This window comes from Schistocerca piceifrons, chromosome 8, assembly GCF_021461385.2.
Source record: "Schistocerca piceifrons isolate TAMUIC-IGC-003096 chromosome 8, iqSchPice1.1, whole genome shotgun sequence".
NCBI lineage: Eukaryota > Metazoa > Arthropoda > Insecta > Orthoptera > Acrididae > Schistocerca > Schistocerca piceifrons.
The window spans coordinates 358863319-358883209 of NC_060145.1; positions in this window are offsets into that span (position 1 = coordinate 358863319).

Here is a 19891-nt window from a genome sequence, read left to right on the forward strand (position 1 = left end):
GCTGTACGTCAATGATTGCACTTACTTCCGAGCTATATGTCGGACTTTCACTTCACTCACGAAATACAGACGCAATTTTGTAAGGTAATTGCTGTGGAACACTACTACTAGTCTGGCACAAGCTGAAGATTTTCTAACGATAAGTGTGATTTTTAGTTGTAACTGTGTGTTCACTTGATATCTCCCTTCTTATTTGATTTGCTTACGTAAGTGTTTCCAGCGTAACGAAGTACATGATGAATCCTAATGACTGTTTATTTCCCTTCTCTCTCTCTCTCTCTCTCTCTCTCTCTCTCTCTCTGTGTGTGTGTGTGTGTGTGTGTGTGTGTGTGTGTGTATGTTTGGGGGGGGTTCTTTTTTGTTTAATGTGTTAAGGAGGTTGAGGTGTGGTTCGTCAGGAAGGGGGTTGTTGAATGTGGATTTAATAGCTGTCTGATAATAGCTGAAAGTTATAGGTACTCAGATGATTAGAGTTTTGGTTACATGCAGGCGGTCATGGAAGAGCGAAGGGAAAGGTGTTGTGTGGCATTATTCAGATGATAATCTTTAGGAGTGTTACTCTGCTATTTTATCTATTAATGTAGTGAAACATTTGTCAAGTATATTTGATCATTCAACAGGGTTTTTGTTGCAAGGTCAGAATGTGCCTTTTATCATTTATTCTAATTATTTTCATGTCGTCTTCTCTAGAAGCGATCAAAACGTGTCTATTTTGCAAGTGACTTCAGAGTGCGAACTCTAGCCTGTGACCAGATGAAAGGAAATACAGATTTCAACCACACAAAATACATATTTATCTAAGAATTAGGGCATGAACGGTTTTCTTAACCACAAATATCACATTTAAAAAACCTGTATCCTTCCAGTTTAAATACATGAAGATTCCTTAATGTAAAAATCGAAATGCGTCTAGAGTAAACACACTGTAGGAATACAAAAGCATTTAAATTTATAAATCGAGTACGTATGTTGCATGTTGAAAGTGGGTTCGTGGCAAATTGTGTGTGCGGAGGGGAAGAGTGACAAAAACAATAATAACCTGTGAAGTCTCTACCGAGAACTGCACCCTGGATCCGCGCATCTCCTACTTCCTAAACACCACAGAGTCTTCTGCCTACCTGGCCGAAGTAAGCTGTGAGGGCGGGTCGTGAGTCGCCCCAGGATAGCTCAGTGAGTAAGATCACTGCCCGCGGAGGGCAATCTTCCGGGTTGGAGTCCCGATCTACCACACAGTTTTAATCTGTCAGTCGACAATGTTGCCAGTTATCTACGTCGGAAGGCCATGCTGTCTTCAGTTCAGAGTCGTTCCGATACTACTAGCACTGTCACTATGTACTGTAACTCATGCTATCGGTATCGATATCAAGTTTTCGATCACTTCATAGTATCGTAAGAAATATCAGAGTATCGAAATCAGAAGTATCGAACGGCGAGAAGAAGTGTATCTGTCAGTACCAGTTTGATGGAAATTAAAATAAATACTTAATCTATATTATACAGGAATCACAAGTGCTTTAGTAATATCTGCCTACAATGTACAATCTCTAATTAACATGACAGATTTTAGTAGCAAATACAACAACATCAAGTTGTGTCCTGAATTTGTAATTCACAACACATTTCTCCCCCTGCCCCCCTCAGCCAGCCGCACAAGCACTGTTACCGCCATACTACTTGGAGCACGTGGCTAGGGGCCGCGGGCGTTTGTAGCGCAGCTAGTGCCGCTCTCAACCTGGATGGGGCAGTGCTGGACGGATGAGAGTCAATCAGCTGCTCTGCTGTCAACGTGGACACACATCCCGGAAGCGAGAAGTTTGACTGCAGGGCAGCGGTCGGCAGACCTGCGGCGTCGCCAGCGTTCAGCGTGGGTTGTGACAGGGCGAGGGCGGTCGAGGTTGCTGAAGAGGGCCGCGCTTGGATGTGCGGACAGGGCAGCAGGAGAGACGGCGACAATATGGGCCTCCGCGGATAGCTGTGCTACCAGAGGCTGACGACTCGTGGCGTGGCGTTGGCCCGATTCGTCTCAATCAGTGGAGCAGGCCGAATCTGCCCCTGTAGTCGTAGTTACAGCTCCGGAATTAAAGGAGGGTAATGAGTCTGTCGGTTGACGGCCAAGAATGAGAAGCCTTTTCCAAAGTTGGTCAAGAAGCCGAGTTCGGGACTTAACAAATGGTCAGCGTGGGACGTGGCCTCTTTATGGACATAAGCAACCCAGTGCGGCACGTAGTTTCTGCAGCTGGGCGGGAGGATGGCGAATCCACAGGGGACGCAGAGAAGGACTATCACGTTACAGGAGGAGCACTAGAAGGTATTTTGATCGGTGGAGTGGTGAAACATAGTGCACCGTAAAGTGTACGGGCTACGAATTCTGTGTTACGAATTATCAGTAATATTCCATATGGAAGGTCTTTGTGTACAGAGTAGCGTGTTGAGGTCATTCCGTGGACGCATTGGATGAGCTGTTATTTTCTCTAGGCGAAAGCCATACTGTCGCGTTAATTTTGCACTGTGTGTGCCATTCTACAGAAAATTGTTGTTGTTAAATATCCATAGAATTGAGAGAGTTTATAGTAGCTTCACTATGGCGAGTAGCTAATGATGGGAGTGCATGCAGCTACAGATTTAGTTGAATGCTAACGTAAGTTAGTTGTATTGTGCTGAAGCAATTTTGTGTTGTTACTCTCTTGTTGCAAGTCCTGCCTTCAAGAACAGTAATTGGATTGCAGGCTAAGTTCAGTTACATTATTGTCACTTGTCAAAAAGGATATTTTATGTTTAATAGATTATTTGTAGAACGAACTCCAGCACGATCCTTACAAAACCCAAATCCTATGACACAAAGTGTGCACTTATTACCTTGGGAAAGTTGTTCCAGCATGAGAATATATGTGAACTAAATGAAGATAAAAGTACGTGTTAGTAACTTAAAAGAATAGTATTTGTTAAGAATACTGAGCTACTAGAGTACTTGGAATGTTGGAATCCCCTTCTGTTTCTATCAGGTGTAGGCAAATAGCTTCGTCGCTAGCCGCTACACTGTAACTCTCCTACAGGGAAGTCAGAGCATTTCGTCGTTCTTTCAAGCTCAGGTTACAGGACACAGACTCTACTGAGCATTAGAGAATTCAATTTTTTTTCCTGATGAGTGTTCATGTCAATATGTGTGCCACCGGATATTGCTCAAGTATCTAGTATTAAGACATTTATAAGCATCTTGAGCAAAATGTACATGTTAGTGCCTCATACGGCCAGCTAAGATGAATGCAGTCAGAATTTTTTACATACTTACATACGCTACGCGTTAATGTGACCACCTGTCAAAAATATGAATCACTATCTTTTGCAGTGCGGACAGCTGCGATACGAGCAGGAAGAGCGTCAGTGAAGTTCTGGAAGATACGGACGAGGATGTGGAGCCATCCGACTCCAGTGCTCTGGCTGCCTGCGCTAGATTTCTCAGTTGAGGATCCACGGCGCGAACAGCCCGATCGGGATGTTCCCACAGATTGTCGGTTGGGGCTCAATCCGGGGAGTCTGGTGGCCCGGCGAGTACGGTAAATTATCCTGGTGCTCTTCAAAACGAGCACGTACACTGTAAGCTCTGTGACACGTTGTATTCTCTTTCTGGTAGATGGCATTGTGTCGAGGAAAAACCAACTACATGTAGGGGTGGACATGGTCCCCAAGCATAGATGCGTACTTGTGTTGAGCCATTGAGCCTTCCTGAACGATGACATTACCAATGGAATGCCACGAAAACATTCCCCAGATCATAACGCTCATTCATCTGAAAAGGCCACGAAACATCCCTCAGCGGACGTCCATTTGTATTCACCTGCAAATTCCAGTCTTCGTCGCCCATGAACAGTGGTCAGCATGGGTGCATGACCCAAGCACATACTATGGAGGCCCATACACAGCATAGTTATCTGAACGGCCTTTGAGAGGATACGGTTGGCAGCCAATTGTTCATCTTGGTAGTCAATTGCTCAACAATTGCTACACATCTTCGCAGCCGTCACTCACCTTTGGCATCTATGACCACAGCTGCCTCGATGCTGGTTTTGCGTAGCGCCATTCTGTCACGCGCGGCATCGTGTAACCACGGTGGCACGTGAACGATTTTCAAACTTAGCCATTTCGGGAATGCTTCCACCCTTGGCCTGAAAGCCAGTGATCATGCCCTTTTGGATGTCAGATAAATCGCGCCGTTTGTGCGTTACCACGACCTCTGCACTGTTTTCCGTGCCCCCCCCCCCCCCACCCATCCCCACGACACTCTACACATACCCTCCAATGCTAATGCTGCCCGCTGCCGTTTGTGAGTGGTTGTTGCACATTCACTTCTAGCACAGGGAGTGGTCACATTAATGTGACTGGGCCTTGTATATCTCACCTGACTAACGTTTCTTCATGACTTTTGTGGGAGAGAGGGATTTTAAAGCGATTTTCCATCGTCGTGGACAGCTGAGCACTGTGGCGGCTGCCTGCAGCCAACATTGCTTGTCGCGACAACGGCACAAGTCTGGACTTTGAACGTCAGATACCAATTAATTTAAATGAGGCTGTAATTCATTTGAGCTACGCTTCTTCACGTAAAATTATCAAGTATGTGATTACTTAAAGTTTGATCTTTCACCTCAGTTTTCTCATGTGTCACTAACGTAGGCAGCTGAGTGTGTACGCCCAATTTGTTGCGCAGAGCGTGATAGGAAACTTGATCGGCTGCTCATCTCAGCAAGCGTCCTGGTCTCATCTTCAATCTGTTCCATTTCACTGTCTTAAAGGCTCTGCTGAGGCGCAGTTATAATTCAGAGACGACGCCACTGTCTAACAGTGCAGCTGTAGCAGTTATATGCCTTCTCAGTGTGGGGGGATATACGAATTGGGCAACTAATGGTGCGGGATCTGAGTTTGTAACTGCAGCACCCACACACGAAGTTGGGTTGTGATCAATTGGGATGTGGAAAAGCCAGTAGATAAAGCTCTTGCATTGTTATACGATTCATACTGGCTAAAATACTTATTTTATTTAGCGAGACAAATCATTATAAGCAGAAACTGCCTCGAGGTTTTGATAAGCGTGTTTGTACTGCTGTGTTGTGTGTACGAGAGTATGTGTAAGACGAGTTCTCACAGTGTTTTGTAGACACGTATACGACGAATACTGCAAAAAATTAGTTTCTTTACAAAATTTTGGACCATAAATGATAAACGACCTGTAATAAGAGCTCTACGTTCAGAAAATGTGAATTTAAGAGCAATTTACAGGCTATTCTGCAGCAGCAAACAACACCAAACAAAAATGAAAAGTACCTTGGGATAGGGATTTTCTTAGCTCATGTGTGAATCTCAGCATAAGATGAAAATACTTACCACTTACTCTGCTGACGATTAAAACCGCAGTCAATCTTTGACTTCGCCAATCTGCCTCCTCCGTTTATGTAATCTTCTCCATCTAGTCCCATCCTTCTCATATCCTCTCTGACCACGCAAAAGATGAGTAGTGTTCGACGATTGAAGAGCTTATTTTCAAAGCTATTTTTAAAGGATAATTCAGAAAGAACTATCGAAAGGGATGCTATGTTTAACTGTCATATGGTACAGCTTCATATTGAAGTAGAATTACACACTAAGGTGACAAAAGTCACGGGATATCTTCTTACATCGTGTCGGACCCCCTTTTGCCCAGTGTAGCACAGCAACTCGACGTGGCATGGGTTCAAAAAGTGGTTGGAGGTCTCCTGCAAAAATACTGAGCCTTGCTGCCTCTATAGCCGTCTATAACTGCAAAAGTGTCGTCGGTGCAGATGTTGTTCACAGACTGAACTCCAGGCTATGTACCATAAATTTTCGATGGGATTCATGTAGTGCAATCTGAGTGGACAAACCATTCGCTCGAACTGACCAAGAAGTTCTTCAAACCAACGGCGAAAATTTGCGGCCTGGTGACATTGTGCATTGTCATCCACAAAAATTTCATCGTTGCTTGGCAACATCATGAATGGTCTCCAAGTAGCCGAACATAACCAGAGGATCCAGTCCATTCCACGTAAACATCGCCCACAGCATTATGGAGCCACCACCAGCTTGCACAGTGTCTTATTGATAACTTGGGTCCATGACTTCATGACGTGTGCGCACACTCGATCCTAGTAGTAGTAGTAGTAGAGGGGTTTATGGGCGCACGACAGCAAGGTCTTCAGCGCCCGTTCAGTATCATAGTGAGACGGGTGTCAAGAAAAAAACTCAGAACATTTACATAAAACGGAACCAAAAACACGGGGAACAATCATTGGAAAATATGTGCTCACCCACACCGAAGCGTGGGATGAAGCAGGGCGTCAGCAGTAAAACATGGACAACACAGGAAGAAAAAGGGAGAGGGAGCTAAAACAATGTAGCAGATGGAAGTGGCTGGCTGACCGCAAGGAAAAACTGGGAGGAGTCAGCCACTCTGCAATACACTAAAACCTCCAGCCTAAAAGTTTAGGCCAGAGTCCAGACACATCACAAAACTTAAAAACCCTAGACACACACGTCTCATCGTTAGCTAAAACACAAGGCAGATCCCCATAAACTTGTGCTTCTGCCCTTGCATCACGGTATAAAATGCAGTCTGTTAAAATGTGCCGGACAGAGATGTGCACACCACAAGCAGCACAAAACGGAGGATCCTCCCGCCGTAATAAATAGCTATGCGTCTGAGGACAGTGCCCGATCCGAAGACGTGTGAGGGCCACCTCTTCCCGCCTGAGCAGCCGGCAGGAGGAACGCCACGGCCGAGTGGTTGACTTTACCGACCGCAGTTTATTGGCCGTCACCGCCAGCCATTCGTCCTCCCACAACTCCATGCACTTCCTGTGGAGTGCAGCGATGACTGACTGCAAAGGGATAGGACACTGGACCACATCCTGCTCTCTGCAGGTCTCCTTGGCAGCCCGATCAGCCTGTTCATTGCCCCATATGCCGACATGACCAGGCACCCAGCAGAAGGATACCTCTTTACCCCGCCGTTGGAGCAAGTACAGTTGGTCATGTATCAGCTGGACCATCTCCTCAGTCGGGTATAGGTTCTGCAGTGATTGTAAGGCACTAAGAGAATCGGAGCAGAGAAGAAATCGATCACCCCGAACACGATGCATCAGCTCCAGTGCCTTCAGGATCGCGTGGAGCTCCGCTGCGAAAACTCGATCCCTACCATCAGCTCTTATCACCTGAAATCGGGACTTATCTGACCAGATCGCGAATTTCTAGTTGTCTAGTGTCCAACTGATGTAGTCAGGAGCCTAGGAGAGGCGCTGCGCATGATGTCGTGCTCCTAGCAGAGACACCCGCGCGGGAGTACCCCAAGGAAGCATCCTAGGGCCCCTACTGTTTAACCTCTACATAAACGATCTCCCAACCACACACAACACAACGATGGCAATCTACGCGGATGACACAGCCATCTTCGCGCAAGATTGGAAACCAACAAACATTACGTCACGCTTACAGACCGCACTCAGAGTGGCTGAGCCTTGGTTAGAGAAATGGCGTGTTAGAGTAAACGTTGACCAGTGCGAAGCCGTTCTGTTCACTAGAAGACCGAAGCAACTGCGCAAACACCGATACTGCAGACCAATAACTCTACATGCATGCCCAATACGTTTCCGTGAGAAAGTCAAATACCTCAGTGTCTGGCTGGACCGGAAATTACTCTGGGGGGACCACATGACCAACCGAGCAAGCACGAGGCTCAAACAGTTCTACGCTATGCTCAGCAGGCGTAGCAAACTTAACAGAAGGGTGTTGAGGTTCATGTACATGACACTTATTCGACCCCTAATGACGTACGCAGCCCCTGTCTGGGGATAAGCTGCGCCCACACGCCAGCGCCGTCTGCAGATCATACAAAAAAAGTACTCAAAATCATAAGCAATGCTCCACGGTACACACGCATCGCGGACCTTCACCGGGAATACCGACTTGAGACTCTCACGGAGGTAATCCGCAAACTCACCACAAGACTATACAGAAACTCCAGACATTCGCAGAACCCATTTATTCTGAGTCTGGGGAACTACGACCACAACCATAGATGGAAACATAAAAGACCAAAAGACATACTTGCAAGGACCTAACATCTATGGCCAAGTATACGCAAACGGTACAGGTGAGCCCCTGTTAATCAGCCACCATTACTGGAGATCCAGTTGGAACACACTTGCCAAATAACAGGCACCACGCAGGGAAGCTGTACCGTACACTACATGCAGACAAGCTCCACACACCCCCTACACAGTGAGACGATCTATGGCCGAGCTCCCACTAATGTATAACGATCCTGATTGTTCCAGGAATGCAGCGGTTGCAGCAAACTAGGATACATCGCCATCGCCTGCCACGGTAATGATGCACGATACCCATGCTAACAAACCCAACCTTGCATGAAATATCGCAGCTAGTAAGCCACTACTGCTCTTACTACCCATCCCACTGTCGCAGAGGTTTTTTTTCACACGGCACGAGCCTTGGCACTTTTTTCCCTCTGCTCTTAAAATTGCTACCCTCATTCGCGTTTCGTCCACTATCTGTCACCTGATTGAGCGTGTTAATGCGTAGTCTTACCCAGACGCACGGATAACATAACAGCCCAGCATCCTGTGATCCACCTATTAGATAACTAACATGTTGACAGAGGTGACAATAGAACTTTTGGTTTGGTCACCACGTTGGTGCGGGCGTGGAGGGGCCCCATCGCTATAGTCGTCTGCCGCCATAGCTCTTCAAGGCCAAATTTCGCCACTCTGCCCTGACGGATACATCGTCATACGTCCCACACTGATTTCTGCGGTTACTTAATGCAGTCTTGCTTGCCTGTTAGGACTGATAACTCTATGCAAAAGCCGAAGCTCTCGGTCGTTAAATGATGTCCGTCGCCACTGTGTTGTTCGTGATGAGAGGTAATGCCTAAAATTTGGTATTCTCGGCACAGTCTTGACACTGTGGATAGCAGAATATAGAATTCCCTAACGATTTCCGAAATGGAATATTCAATGCACCTAGCCCCAATTACCATTCCGCATTCAAAGTCTGTTGATTCCCGTTGTGCGACCATAATCACGTCGGAAACCTTTTCACATGACTCACCTGCGTGAAAATGACATCTCCACCAATGTACTGCCATTTTATACCTTATGTGCGCGTTAGTACCGCCATCTATATAAGTGCATATCGCTATCCCATGACTTTTGTCCATTGTACGGTAGTGAAGTCTGACATTGTCAGCAAGAGGACAGCGGTCTTAATGTAATTTACTGAATAAAAACTTTGTAACACAGAAAACTTTTACTGCCTATACTGCAATTTACATTATACATTTAAACATGATGACTGGTTTCAGTGTCTTTCAACAACCTTCTGCAGGTAGTTCAATTTGTAAGAACTAGTTGCATATGCACTGAAAAACATGATTAGTAACAGTCATGCAGTGTCATGCATTCCTGTTATGGGCCAACAAGACTAGGACACTGTGTAATTAAAAGCGTTAAACCAAATAAGTAATCTCGCAAGATACAAGTAATAACGAAGCAAAATTGCCAGTTGCTTACAATTATTTTCATAAGATCTGCTGCAAAATTGCATATAATGGGCACGAGATGCAATTTTTACTTGTAAAACTACCCATTTTCCTTCGTTATTAGTTGCCTCTTGTGAGATTATGGTTTACAACCCGGACCACCCTACGACGCTTTAAACTACATACGGTCGTAATCTTGTTGGCCCGTAATACAACCGCATGTCATTGCATAACTGTTGCTAATGATGACGTTTTTCATTGCATATTAAATTCGTTTTTACGAATTGAACGATCTGAAGAAGGCTGCTGAAAGCGATCGAAACTAGTCACTATGCTCTAATTGTACACTATAAATTGCAGTCCAGGCAGTAAAAATCTTTGTATTAAACAATATTTTATTCAGTGAATCAAACGTACTGGAAAAGTTAAAACGATGGCACTTGACCTGGAGTTACGAAGCTTACGAACATGAAACTTAGATACGACTTAGGTGACGTAACATTCATTTAACAAACATAGAATAATAAATACAGCAGCTTTTTACATCGTTATGCCCAGCTGATGAACAGGACTGAAATTATTTATCTGTTGTCTTTCTTTCATCTTCCGAGATCTGAAATATTTTTTCTGCTCTTCTGTCCATAATATGTTGATTCCAGTTCTCGCTTTCCTTGCATATTCACGGTTCTTGAGAACCATTCAGAGTTCATCTCTATTTTGTAACACGTCATCTGTGATGGCGGTTCCCTGAAGATCCCTTTCAGTTTCAAGCAGCCAACTGCTATTACCTCCCAGTGAAATGACAAAACAGAGAATTATTTTGGTCAGTTTGCCATAATTCATTATCGAAAAGTGACAGCGAAGTTTTAATCGTCTCTTCTGTCAAAATTGTTATGTTAATATAATTCATAATATTACATTTTCACTTAAATTCCAACTAAAAAGAATTTATTTATCATCTACAGTAAATTTTATTACAGTACACGATACGTAATGATTAGTCATCCGTGATAATAAGGTTCAAAAATGGCTCAGAGCACTATGCGACTCAACTTCTGAGGTCATCAGTCGCCTAGAACTTAGAACTACTTAAACCCAAGTAACCTAAGGACATCACACACATCCATGCCCGAGGTAGGATTCGAACCTGCGACCGTAGCGGTCGCTCGGTTCCAGACTGTAGCGCCTAGAACCGCACGGCCACTCCGACCGGCTGATAATAAGGCATTACTTGCATTACCTAATATGCCTTTCTGCCAGAATAACACTTAGGACGTTGTTGTAACATCTCAGCTTACTGAGAAGTATTTAATGGCGTTCAGCAATAGTTCTTTAGTAAAATATCCTTTTCCAGTTCATTAACATCATGTGAAGCACATAATAGGATCTCAATAAGTAGTTTGCACCCTACATTGCTAGCTGTTATCTCAATGGATTTCGATTCTGCTTCATTAATGTTCACTTCTGACACCGTTTTCCCCCAACAGATTCATTACATGCATGGGGAAACCCTTCTTACGAAGTATTTGTACTGTACACGTTCAAAAGTTCCTTCTAGTTTCCATAATCTTTTTCTACTAGCTTAAAAGCTCGACAAACTTCTAAATAATTACGTTCCGCACCGCGTTTTCTATGCCAAACATTTGAACCATTTTTCACAATACAGAGAGGACAACAGTAGAGAAGCGCTTTCACTCACCAAAAGCAAGCAAAGATGCTTCATAATTCGCATCATTTGTTTACAAGAGAGTTTTGACCGCGAGCCATCAGTAGTCTCCTTATGTACTTATGCGCTACAGTCGCAGGTTCGAATCCTGCCTCGGGCATGGATGTGTGTGATGTCCTTAGGTTAGTTAGGTTTAAATAGTTCTGATTTCTAGGGACTGATGACCTCAGATGTTAAGTCCCATAGTGCTCAGAGCCATATGAACCTTTTTTTTTTTCCTTCTACGGATAGCAAAGACCTTTTCCCAGCAGAACGGTCAGGGTACCACAGTGCCAATAGTTTTCCAAAACCAGATGTTTTTACCTTTAGACAAGTAAACGCAAATATGTAACGTATTTTCTGCACAAGACTTGCAATCATCTGTAGCGAGACATTAGATTTCAGTTCGTTCATGGATTGGCCAGGCAGGTAAAAGATGCTATAAATTCAAACAGTAAGGATGAAGGGCGATTTATAAAAAAATAATAACGTTCCAATCGTTCTAATCGTCCTTAAAATGAGAAATAACAACACGCATTTTATTGTTCACATGAATGCATTAAAAATATATGGCAACAGAGCAAATTCATATGTCTGGATTTAAGTAATTCGTGAAGTAAGCAGTTCGATTTTGGACTTCCTGCGCTGAAATAGTAGACAATAGTGGTTATTACGCATTGCTGCCCTTCCGTTTAGCAATATACACACTTTTTACAGCATAAAAAGTCTGCGAAATTGTTTAAGAGTGCATATTCTCTTAGAAGTTGTATTGGAACGGCGCTGGTGTACTGTGTCATAACTTTTAGATAACGAGATTTTGTAATTGAACAGGCTGTTGAAATTAGTTTATCAGGTGACTTTCACAACGTCTACAGCGAGTTTGAATTATACGGTGAGGGATGTATTCCTTACCTCACAGTCAAGAAGACTGTTCGAGGCAGTATTCGCCTACGTAGCTAGACTACCCGGTGAGCTTCGATGCTGAATTGCGTAAGACTGGAGACCTTATTCGCTGCTGCTGTCGTCAGGTGACATGAACCTTTCTGGATGCCCGTACCGTGTCACTGATTTAGCGTCGTCTTCCATGGGTGTTGCGACACCATGCCGGAATCCTCTACCTCGGTTTATCTGGGAGCGCTGTAAAGACCACAGAGGAAGAAGATAGGCGAAAGGTGTACATAAAAAGTTTAATAGTTCAAGTGAACAGCAGAATTCTTTGCAAGAAAGGAATTCCCTAAGTAAAATTAGATTACAGGTATGTAGCTGAAAGCTCTGTAGGTATTTGGAAAATTTTCTGAAGAGATATTTTATATTTTAAATGAAAAGGAACAAACGGAAAGCCGAGATGATTATAAGTAATAGAGAATATAGTTATACTGTTATCGCGTTTGGGTATGTGCAGAATATTTCATAAATGGATGCAGCATGGAGCAACAGGTAACTGTTTCTCGCAGCCGTCTGCGGGTAAGCTTGGCAGCAGACATCGCACATTAGAGAGGACGAGTTTGAAACACTGGACGACTTTAAACAATAATGATGGTCGTTATGTCAGTGCGTATGTTATAGGAACGTGTAACGCACAGGATTTTCGAAATTGTGTAGCTGCATTTTGGAGCAGATAGTATTTATTTCTAGCATTTACCGAAACCTAAAAGTCATCAACGTAAAATTCTCTGTGTAACACTGGAACAAGTGTGCCAACGAGAGTACAGCTAAAACAAGGCTTCAACTATATGTCGGTGGCCCATACATACTGTCAGGTCACATCGCTATGTCGTCAATAGCGACTACCATGCATAAATCGAATCATTTTCTTTACAAAGTCGCAGATATTCTTCATTACAAGCATTTAAAAGCAGTTGAGTTCAAATATTCTCAGATAACTCATCCATAAAGGTAATTGGGGTAACAAACAAAATGACTTAGTAAGTAATGAGTTGCCGGAAGTCAAGGGTTTGAAGCTTTTAAACAAACTCCCTGAGTACATAAACACCGTCGAGGATACAAAGCTCTTTAAATACTCGTTACAGTCATTACTACAGTGGCACTGCTTCTACTTAATCAGTAAATTTGTGGACCTGTAAAGCACAGTTTCATTTTCTATTTCCTAGTCACGTCTGGTCCACTCAACTGCACAAGCTGAGTGCTAACAAAAAATTTAGAGTTATAATAGATGCATAAGTCATAAAGCAATTTAAAGAATTACTTGTGCAAAAAATTGTGCACAATTTCAACGCATTTGACACACTCAAAATCTGGAGCACTCAGTGCTGTTATAGATTTAAAAAAGGAACAAGTTACACGGTATAAGTGTATTTTTTTTATAATTATATATTTTATGATTTTGGTTGAGGTGGCTTTAAAAATTGTGGGCTAGCATGAGACTTTTAATTAACTTATACCGCGATAACACTCGTACGGACATCGGCTGCCCCGAAGTACGTACGATATAGTATTTTTTAAACACAGCGCGCGACTCACCGCCTTGTAATAAAGAGTTTGCGTGAGCGCTGCTACTTAGAAAAGAAAATATGCGTATTCTTACGCAAACCGTAATTATTAATATGGGTCTCAGGGGCTACTGGTTATTTATGTACCAAATTACACAAAGATTAACTGAGATATTGCGGAATGTAATGCTGTTCAATATTTCTTGTTCAATATTTGCAAGGCAAAACTGGAGAGAATCTCGTCTGCCGTTAGGCGGCCAAAATGAAACATACTGAACTCACTCAGTACTCTAAATATTAATAAACGAAATCTATGTTGACTCTTTTTAACTTTGAAATTAATTAAAAATCAAAACTGAGAAGTCTCTCGCATTTACATTTAACATTATGACATTATATTTCAACTAAATAATACAGTCAGCATAATGGCCGACTCCTGCTAGGGGAGATGAGCTCCCTGTACTGCGAAGTTCTGTAAAAACTTTGTTAATTATAATTAATGGTTGCGATCATGAGAGGTGACAACTAAGTCAATAATACACACTTTCTAATAACAATTTCTATTATATTTTTCAAATTACAGATAAAACTTACGTTAATTATCAGACAGCACTACAATGGCAGCCTACCGCTAGACGAAACAAAACAGGAGAGCTAGTTCAATCAAAGCATTGTCTCTGATCTTCATGTCCTACGTTACACAGAGATTATACCAAAAAAAAGTTTTGTTAATTACATCGATATTTGTGTTTTGATAATAATAACTTACCTTCTTTACTATTTGTTATACATCGCGCACACGTACACAGTCTTGAAATAATTTATAATTCACACGTCTCATAACAAAAACTTTCTTTCCCTTTCTCCAAATGTCCATTTATGTGACGTACCGTCACAAAGTGCAAGTGGGATCGCATTCTGAGGGTTCCGATAGTAGATAATGTATCTCAGTGGCCTGCTGTAAGTCTTTCTATTGGACGCCACTTGCGACTTATGTGTTCCTAACCTACAGCAGTTATACAACTGTGGAAAGGGAAACACTGATCACGTGTTGTTTCTGGTGACTCCTCACTCAGCAGAGAGGCAAAAGCCAGGTCAGAAAAAGACTGAAAAAATTTGAGGACCAAACAAGATTCGACCGCGCGACCTCTCAGTTTGTAAGTTATCTCTTTACCGCTTTTTTATTTCATTTTGTTCATCATTATTCTTATAATTTGGACTGGATGGACGTCGCATACACCACTTCACGTTCACCGTTGAATACTCAGTCTTTTTACTGCAGAGGGCAGCCAGCGCTCCGACCGAACACCTACCGTGCAGGCGGCCGCTAGAACCCCAGGTCCAACATTTAAGTAGATAGTTCGCCTATAGAATTTGGTGAGTGAGTTCGTAAATATTAAAATACGTGACACATATGACCGGATAATTTGATTATGTTGACTTAGATCCTAGATCGTAGCGTGTGATATAAATTTCAACTTGATATCTGTAACCTTTCCTGAGAAAAGAAGGTCCCAGTAGTCAGACAACAAAGTGATCCTATAAGGGTTCCGTTTTTACCGACTGAGTCACAACCCTAAAAAATGACTAATAAGTAAATGATAAATGAATGAATGAAGGACTTTTCATACCAAAACAATCAGGAAATAATACTGGTGCGAAGGAAAGAGAGGGAGAGAAAAATTTGTGGGAAGGTCTTATGGAACCAAACAGCTGAGGACATTGGTCCCTAAGCTTACGCACTACTTAATCTAACTTAAACTAAGTTACGCTAAGGACAACACACACACCCATGTCCGTGGGTGGGAGCCGCGCGGACCGTGACAAGACGCCTGAGACCGTGCGGCTACCCCGCGCGGCGAGAGAGAGTGAGTGAGAGAGAGAGAGAGAGAGAGAGAGAGAGAGAGAGTGAGAGTGAGAGAAGGAGGGGGGAGGGGGCTATCTGGTAGCCCAGGTTGAACACTTTCGCCATTACAACGCTCTGTAGCCATAGTGTAAAGGAAAACAAAATATTCGTTGTGTGCCTCAGGACTGCCAGTGGTTCATAAATCCGTGACCAGGAGATAGGAACAGAGATATATAAATAGCAGACAACAATGAAATAGCCGAAATGCTCAGTTATGTCTTCAAATACTTCTTATCGAAGAAAAACTAGGAATCTTGCCATCATTCAATAGCTGTCCTTGACTCGTGTTTAAGGGAGGGTGGAACGTAACACCTTTACACACACACAGGTATATCTGAAATTCTCTACTCTTTTTCGGTGTAACTGTATCACCTTCATTCTGTAAGTTTATCGACGTCTACAAATACATGACTGTAACTGACTCTCACGTTCCTGATCTCTCTAATTTTATTACGATGGTCATTTTGCCCTGTTTAGGTGGAAGTCAGAAAAATATTTTTGCATTCGGCGGAGAAAGTTAGTGACAGAAAAGACGTAAAAAGATCTCAGAGCAACGAAAAACGCCTTTATTTTAACGATTGGCACCCCAAATCGCGTATCATATCCGTGCAACTTTCCGCCATATTTCACAATAGCACAAAATGAGTTGTCCTTCTTTGAACTTTTCCGATGTCCTCCGTCATTTCTATCTGGTAAGGATTCTGTACCGCGCAGCAGCACCCCTACACCAGCTGGTCCAGAGTAGCAGTGCCAAATCTATATCTACATCCACATACCACAGGTCATCTTAACGTGGTCGAGGTATCTCTGGTATCACTTCATTTCTCTCCTCTCCTGTACCCTGCTATGTGGGAAGAACTACTCTTGGTAAACTTTAGCATGAGGTCTAATTTCTCTTATTTTCTCGTCACGATGATTTCGGAAGACCCACGTGTGAGAAAGTAATATATTTGCTCGAGCCTTTTCTGAACGTAAGCGCTCGGGATTGTGATAACAACCATACCCGTGATGCCCAACTCTTCTGTTGCAGTAACTGCCGCTGGAGTTTGTTTAGCTTTAGCAGATCCGTAATGCTCTCGCGCTTACCACACGATCTTGTGACGAATCGCAGCTCTCTTCATTGGGTCCTCTCTATAGCTTCTGGTAATCCCAATTGGTGAGGGTCCCAGTGCTGAAGATCGGTCGAACAAGTAAGCCATATAGATAATGGATGAATGGCATTTTCTTAATAGTCTTCCAATAAATCTCAGAGTGGCATGGCTTTTCCTACAATTCGTTTTATGTGGTCTTTACACTTTAGTTCGCTCCAGATGGTTACACCTAGATACATTTTACAGTGTAGTCGCCATCACAAAAGTAGACAGTTCAAGGTCACCCCTTACATCTCACCCTGCTCCACCTCTGGCCCTGCTGTGTTGCCATCCAGGTAATAGCCAGTCTCCTGTCACAGTCCGCTACTTCCATGTGTTTCGTTTCGGTTTGCTATGTGAACTCGTTCTCTGTTACATATAGTTATGTGTGATACTGAAGAGCAACGTTCTCTGCGTAGTGTAGTGGCAGGGCCACGTCTTGTTAGTGCAGGGATAACCAAGAATTCAGCACCCGAGTTATACTCTTGCATGCGTGCATAGCTCTCCCGCTCAATGCGCTCTTCCCCTATCACCACGCTATACTGACTGTGTGCAGGGCAGGGAAAGAGAGGGAATCTTCGAATGTGCTGCATTTAGATGCCAACGTAGTCACACTGCATGAGACTTGGTTTCATGTTTCTCGACGACAAAGAACACAAACAAAACAAATTTTGATTATTATTTAACTAATACTTTACGCATCCTGAAGACAATATTATTTATATCTGGTATAATGTGTCAGCGTACAGACAGATGTAGACAGCTCAAAGATTTTCGCTCTTAGTTGCCATATGCTCTTGACTAATTTAGTTTCGTAGTACAAAAAATTCTTTCATAAACATATATGTTGATGAAAATATTTGATCACGTTTGCGACCTCATTACTGAAATAAGGAAACTATTCCCAAGGTAAACAACATAGACCTCCTGGACAGTTTTAATGTAAAAGAATTTGGGAATTGTATCCCATATCAATCAGTTCGATTTACATATGCACAGGCATGTTTTCAAATGAAACAGCAAACTGTCTTAAAAACAGCTCGAAAGCAAAAGTAAGATTGGCAGTGTCTTCAGAAGGTTTAGAAAACAATCCTCGTGATTTTGAAGACGAAAATTATTCTACCAGGCCGCGTTTAAAGTTATTTTACTTGTGCTACTACTTTCAGGCACTGTCCATTCTCGAGTGCGCCTACAATAACAGGTGTGGATACATAGTCCTCGTTTCGGCTAAAAATCCTTGTAATTCTTTAAAGTCCATAACCAATTCTTCAGAACCTTCATCTCATTTAACGCCCATGAGATTAGCGAAAAGGACGGTGCTTTTTGTCAGAATCTGACTCTTCCACGAAGCGATTTTCTTTTTAAATGCAACGCTATCAAATCATAAATAGGTTGTTTCTCATTTTGCACTATCTTACTGTGGGTAGTCAAATCCACTTAAAATGCGAGGCCTGTAATCCATTACCCATGTTTTATATTTCATTTGTGTTTTCCTTTATCCATGCCGACCGGAGTGGCTGAGCGGTTCTAGGCGCTACAATCTGGAACCCCGCAACCGCTACGGTCGCAGGTTCGAATCCTGCCTCGGGCATGGATGTGTGTGATGTCCTTAGGTTAGTTAGGTTTAAGTAGTTTTAAGTTCTAGGAGGCTGATGACCTCAGAAGTTAAGTCCCATAGTGCTCAGAGCCATTTGAACCTTTATCCATCATAAATTCAACAATAGCGTGTTTCAAATCTAAAAATCGTTCCACGGATGTCCCTTAACTTGTCCAATGTACTTTCAGTAACATATAAAGTCTCTGTTCTCTTCATTCAATTCCATCCAAACTTTTGCAGCTGAAAGTGTAATAATGCGTGTAACTTCAGAACATTTATTTTCCCTTACACCAGTTATATCACATGCTCCATGCCTGAAAATTTAGCACAAGGTGTTTCTTCATGTACAGAAGAATGAACCCTATCTCTCGTCCATAACAATTTTTTGTTCTTTCACCCTCAGCCAAATCTTTAAATTACTTCACATGGTGTTGCAATGTCGTTCCATAGCAAATTTGTGGTAAACGTCGATTATGTGACTCCATAACAGACATTGTAAATTCTCATCTTTCTCTTCTGTCATTCCCATAAATACTAGATACTTGTGACGACATATTACTAGACTGCCTCTTTTCGTGTAAACAGCCATGGGACCTTTCAACCTCGTTTACACCACGAACAAATAGCGAAGGCAAACAGCGCTGACACCACGATTTTGCCGGATTGGAAAATGCCGTGCCGACCGAAAAATGCCGTATCGCAATGCTCAGTGAAATGTAGCGCTGCATCGCGTGCTTCCGAGAAGGGCGAGACAGGTCGAGCCTTGGCCTGCACGCGTGCAGCACAGGGCGCTTTCACACAGCTTGTGCGCCGTGGCCGACCATGTTTTAGTATATGGCAGACCTGAATCAACGTTAGGAAACAAACTAAATACGTAGTATCTAAATTGACAGCAGAAGGAGGTGGAGTCACAGAAAGAGCAGTGCAACATGTTAGCGACATTGTAGCTTCGTCAGTGGCTGTAGGTGTTAAATAGGTGTGAATGCTGTGTTTCTTACATCACGAAAGGGACATAAACAGGAAGCCAGATTTACTCATTTGGACGATTTTAGTTAAGAAGTGATCCGCAAGAATGTGAGACAGTACTACAATAGAGGACTGTGTCCTATAGGCACTAATGTCTGTGCCTAACTACAATACGAAATTGAGGTCGAGGAATCGAAATCGTCTGTTCTTCCACTTCTAAATGCCAGCATTTCATATTTGCAATGGTTTATCTCGCTCTCACATTAATCTATGATTTGCAGTGCTAATCATTTAAATATGTTACCTAGACAAATGCATTCCTCTACATTAATTATTTTTTGGTATTGAAATTCTATTCCGTTAGTGTGTAATGCATCGTGTCAAGTAAAGTAGCATAATACATGATGTCATGTCGTGTAACGTGGAACATGCCATTATGTTATCCAACACGGCAGTTTACACTTCGTGCAATTGACACAACGTGTTATTAATGCTTAGAATGCTTGCATCCACACTCTAGGATACTTCCCATTACAGATGCACCCCCACTCTCCTACCTATTGCAGATGCATCGC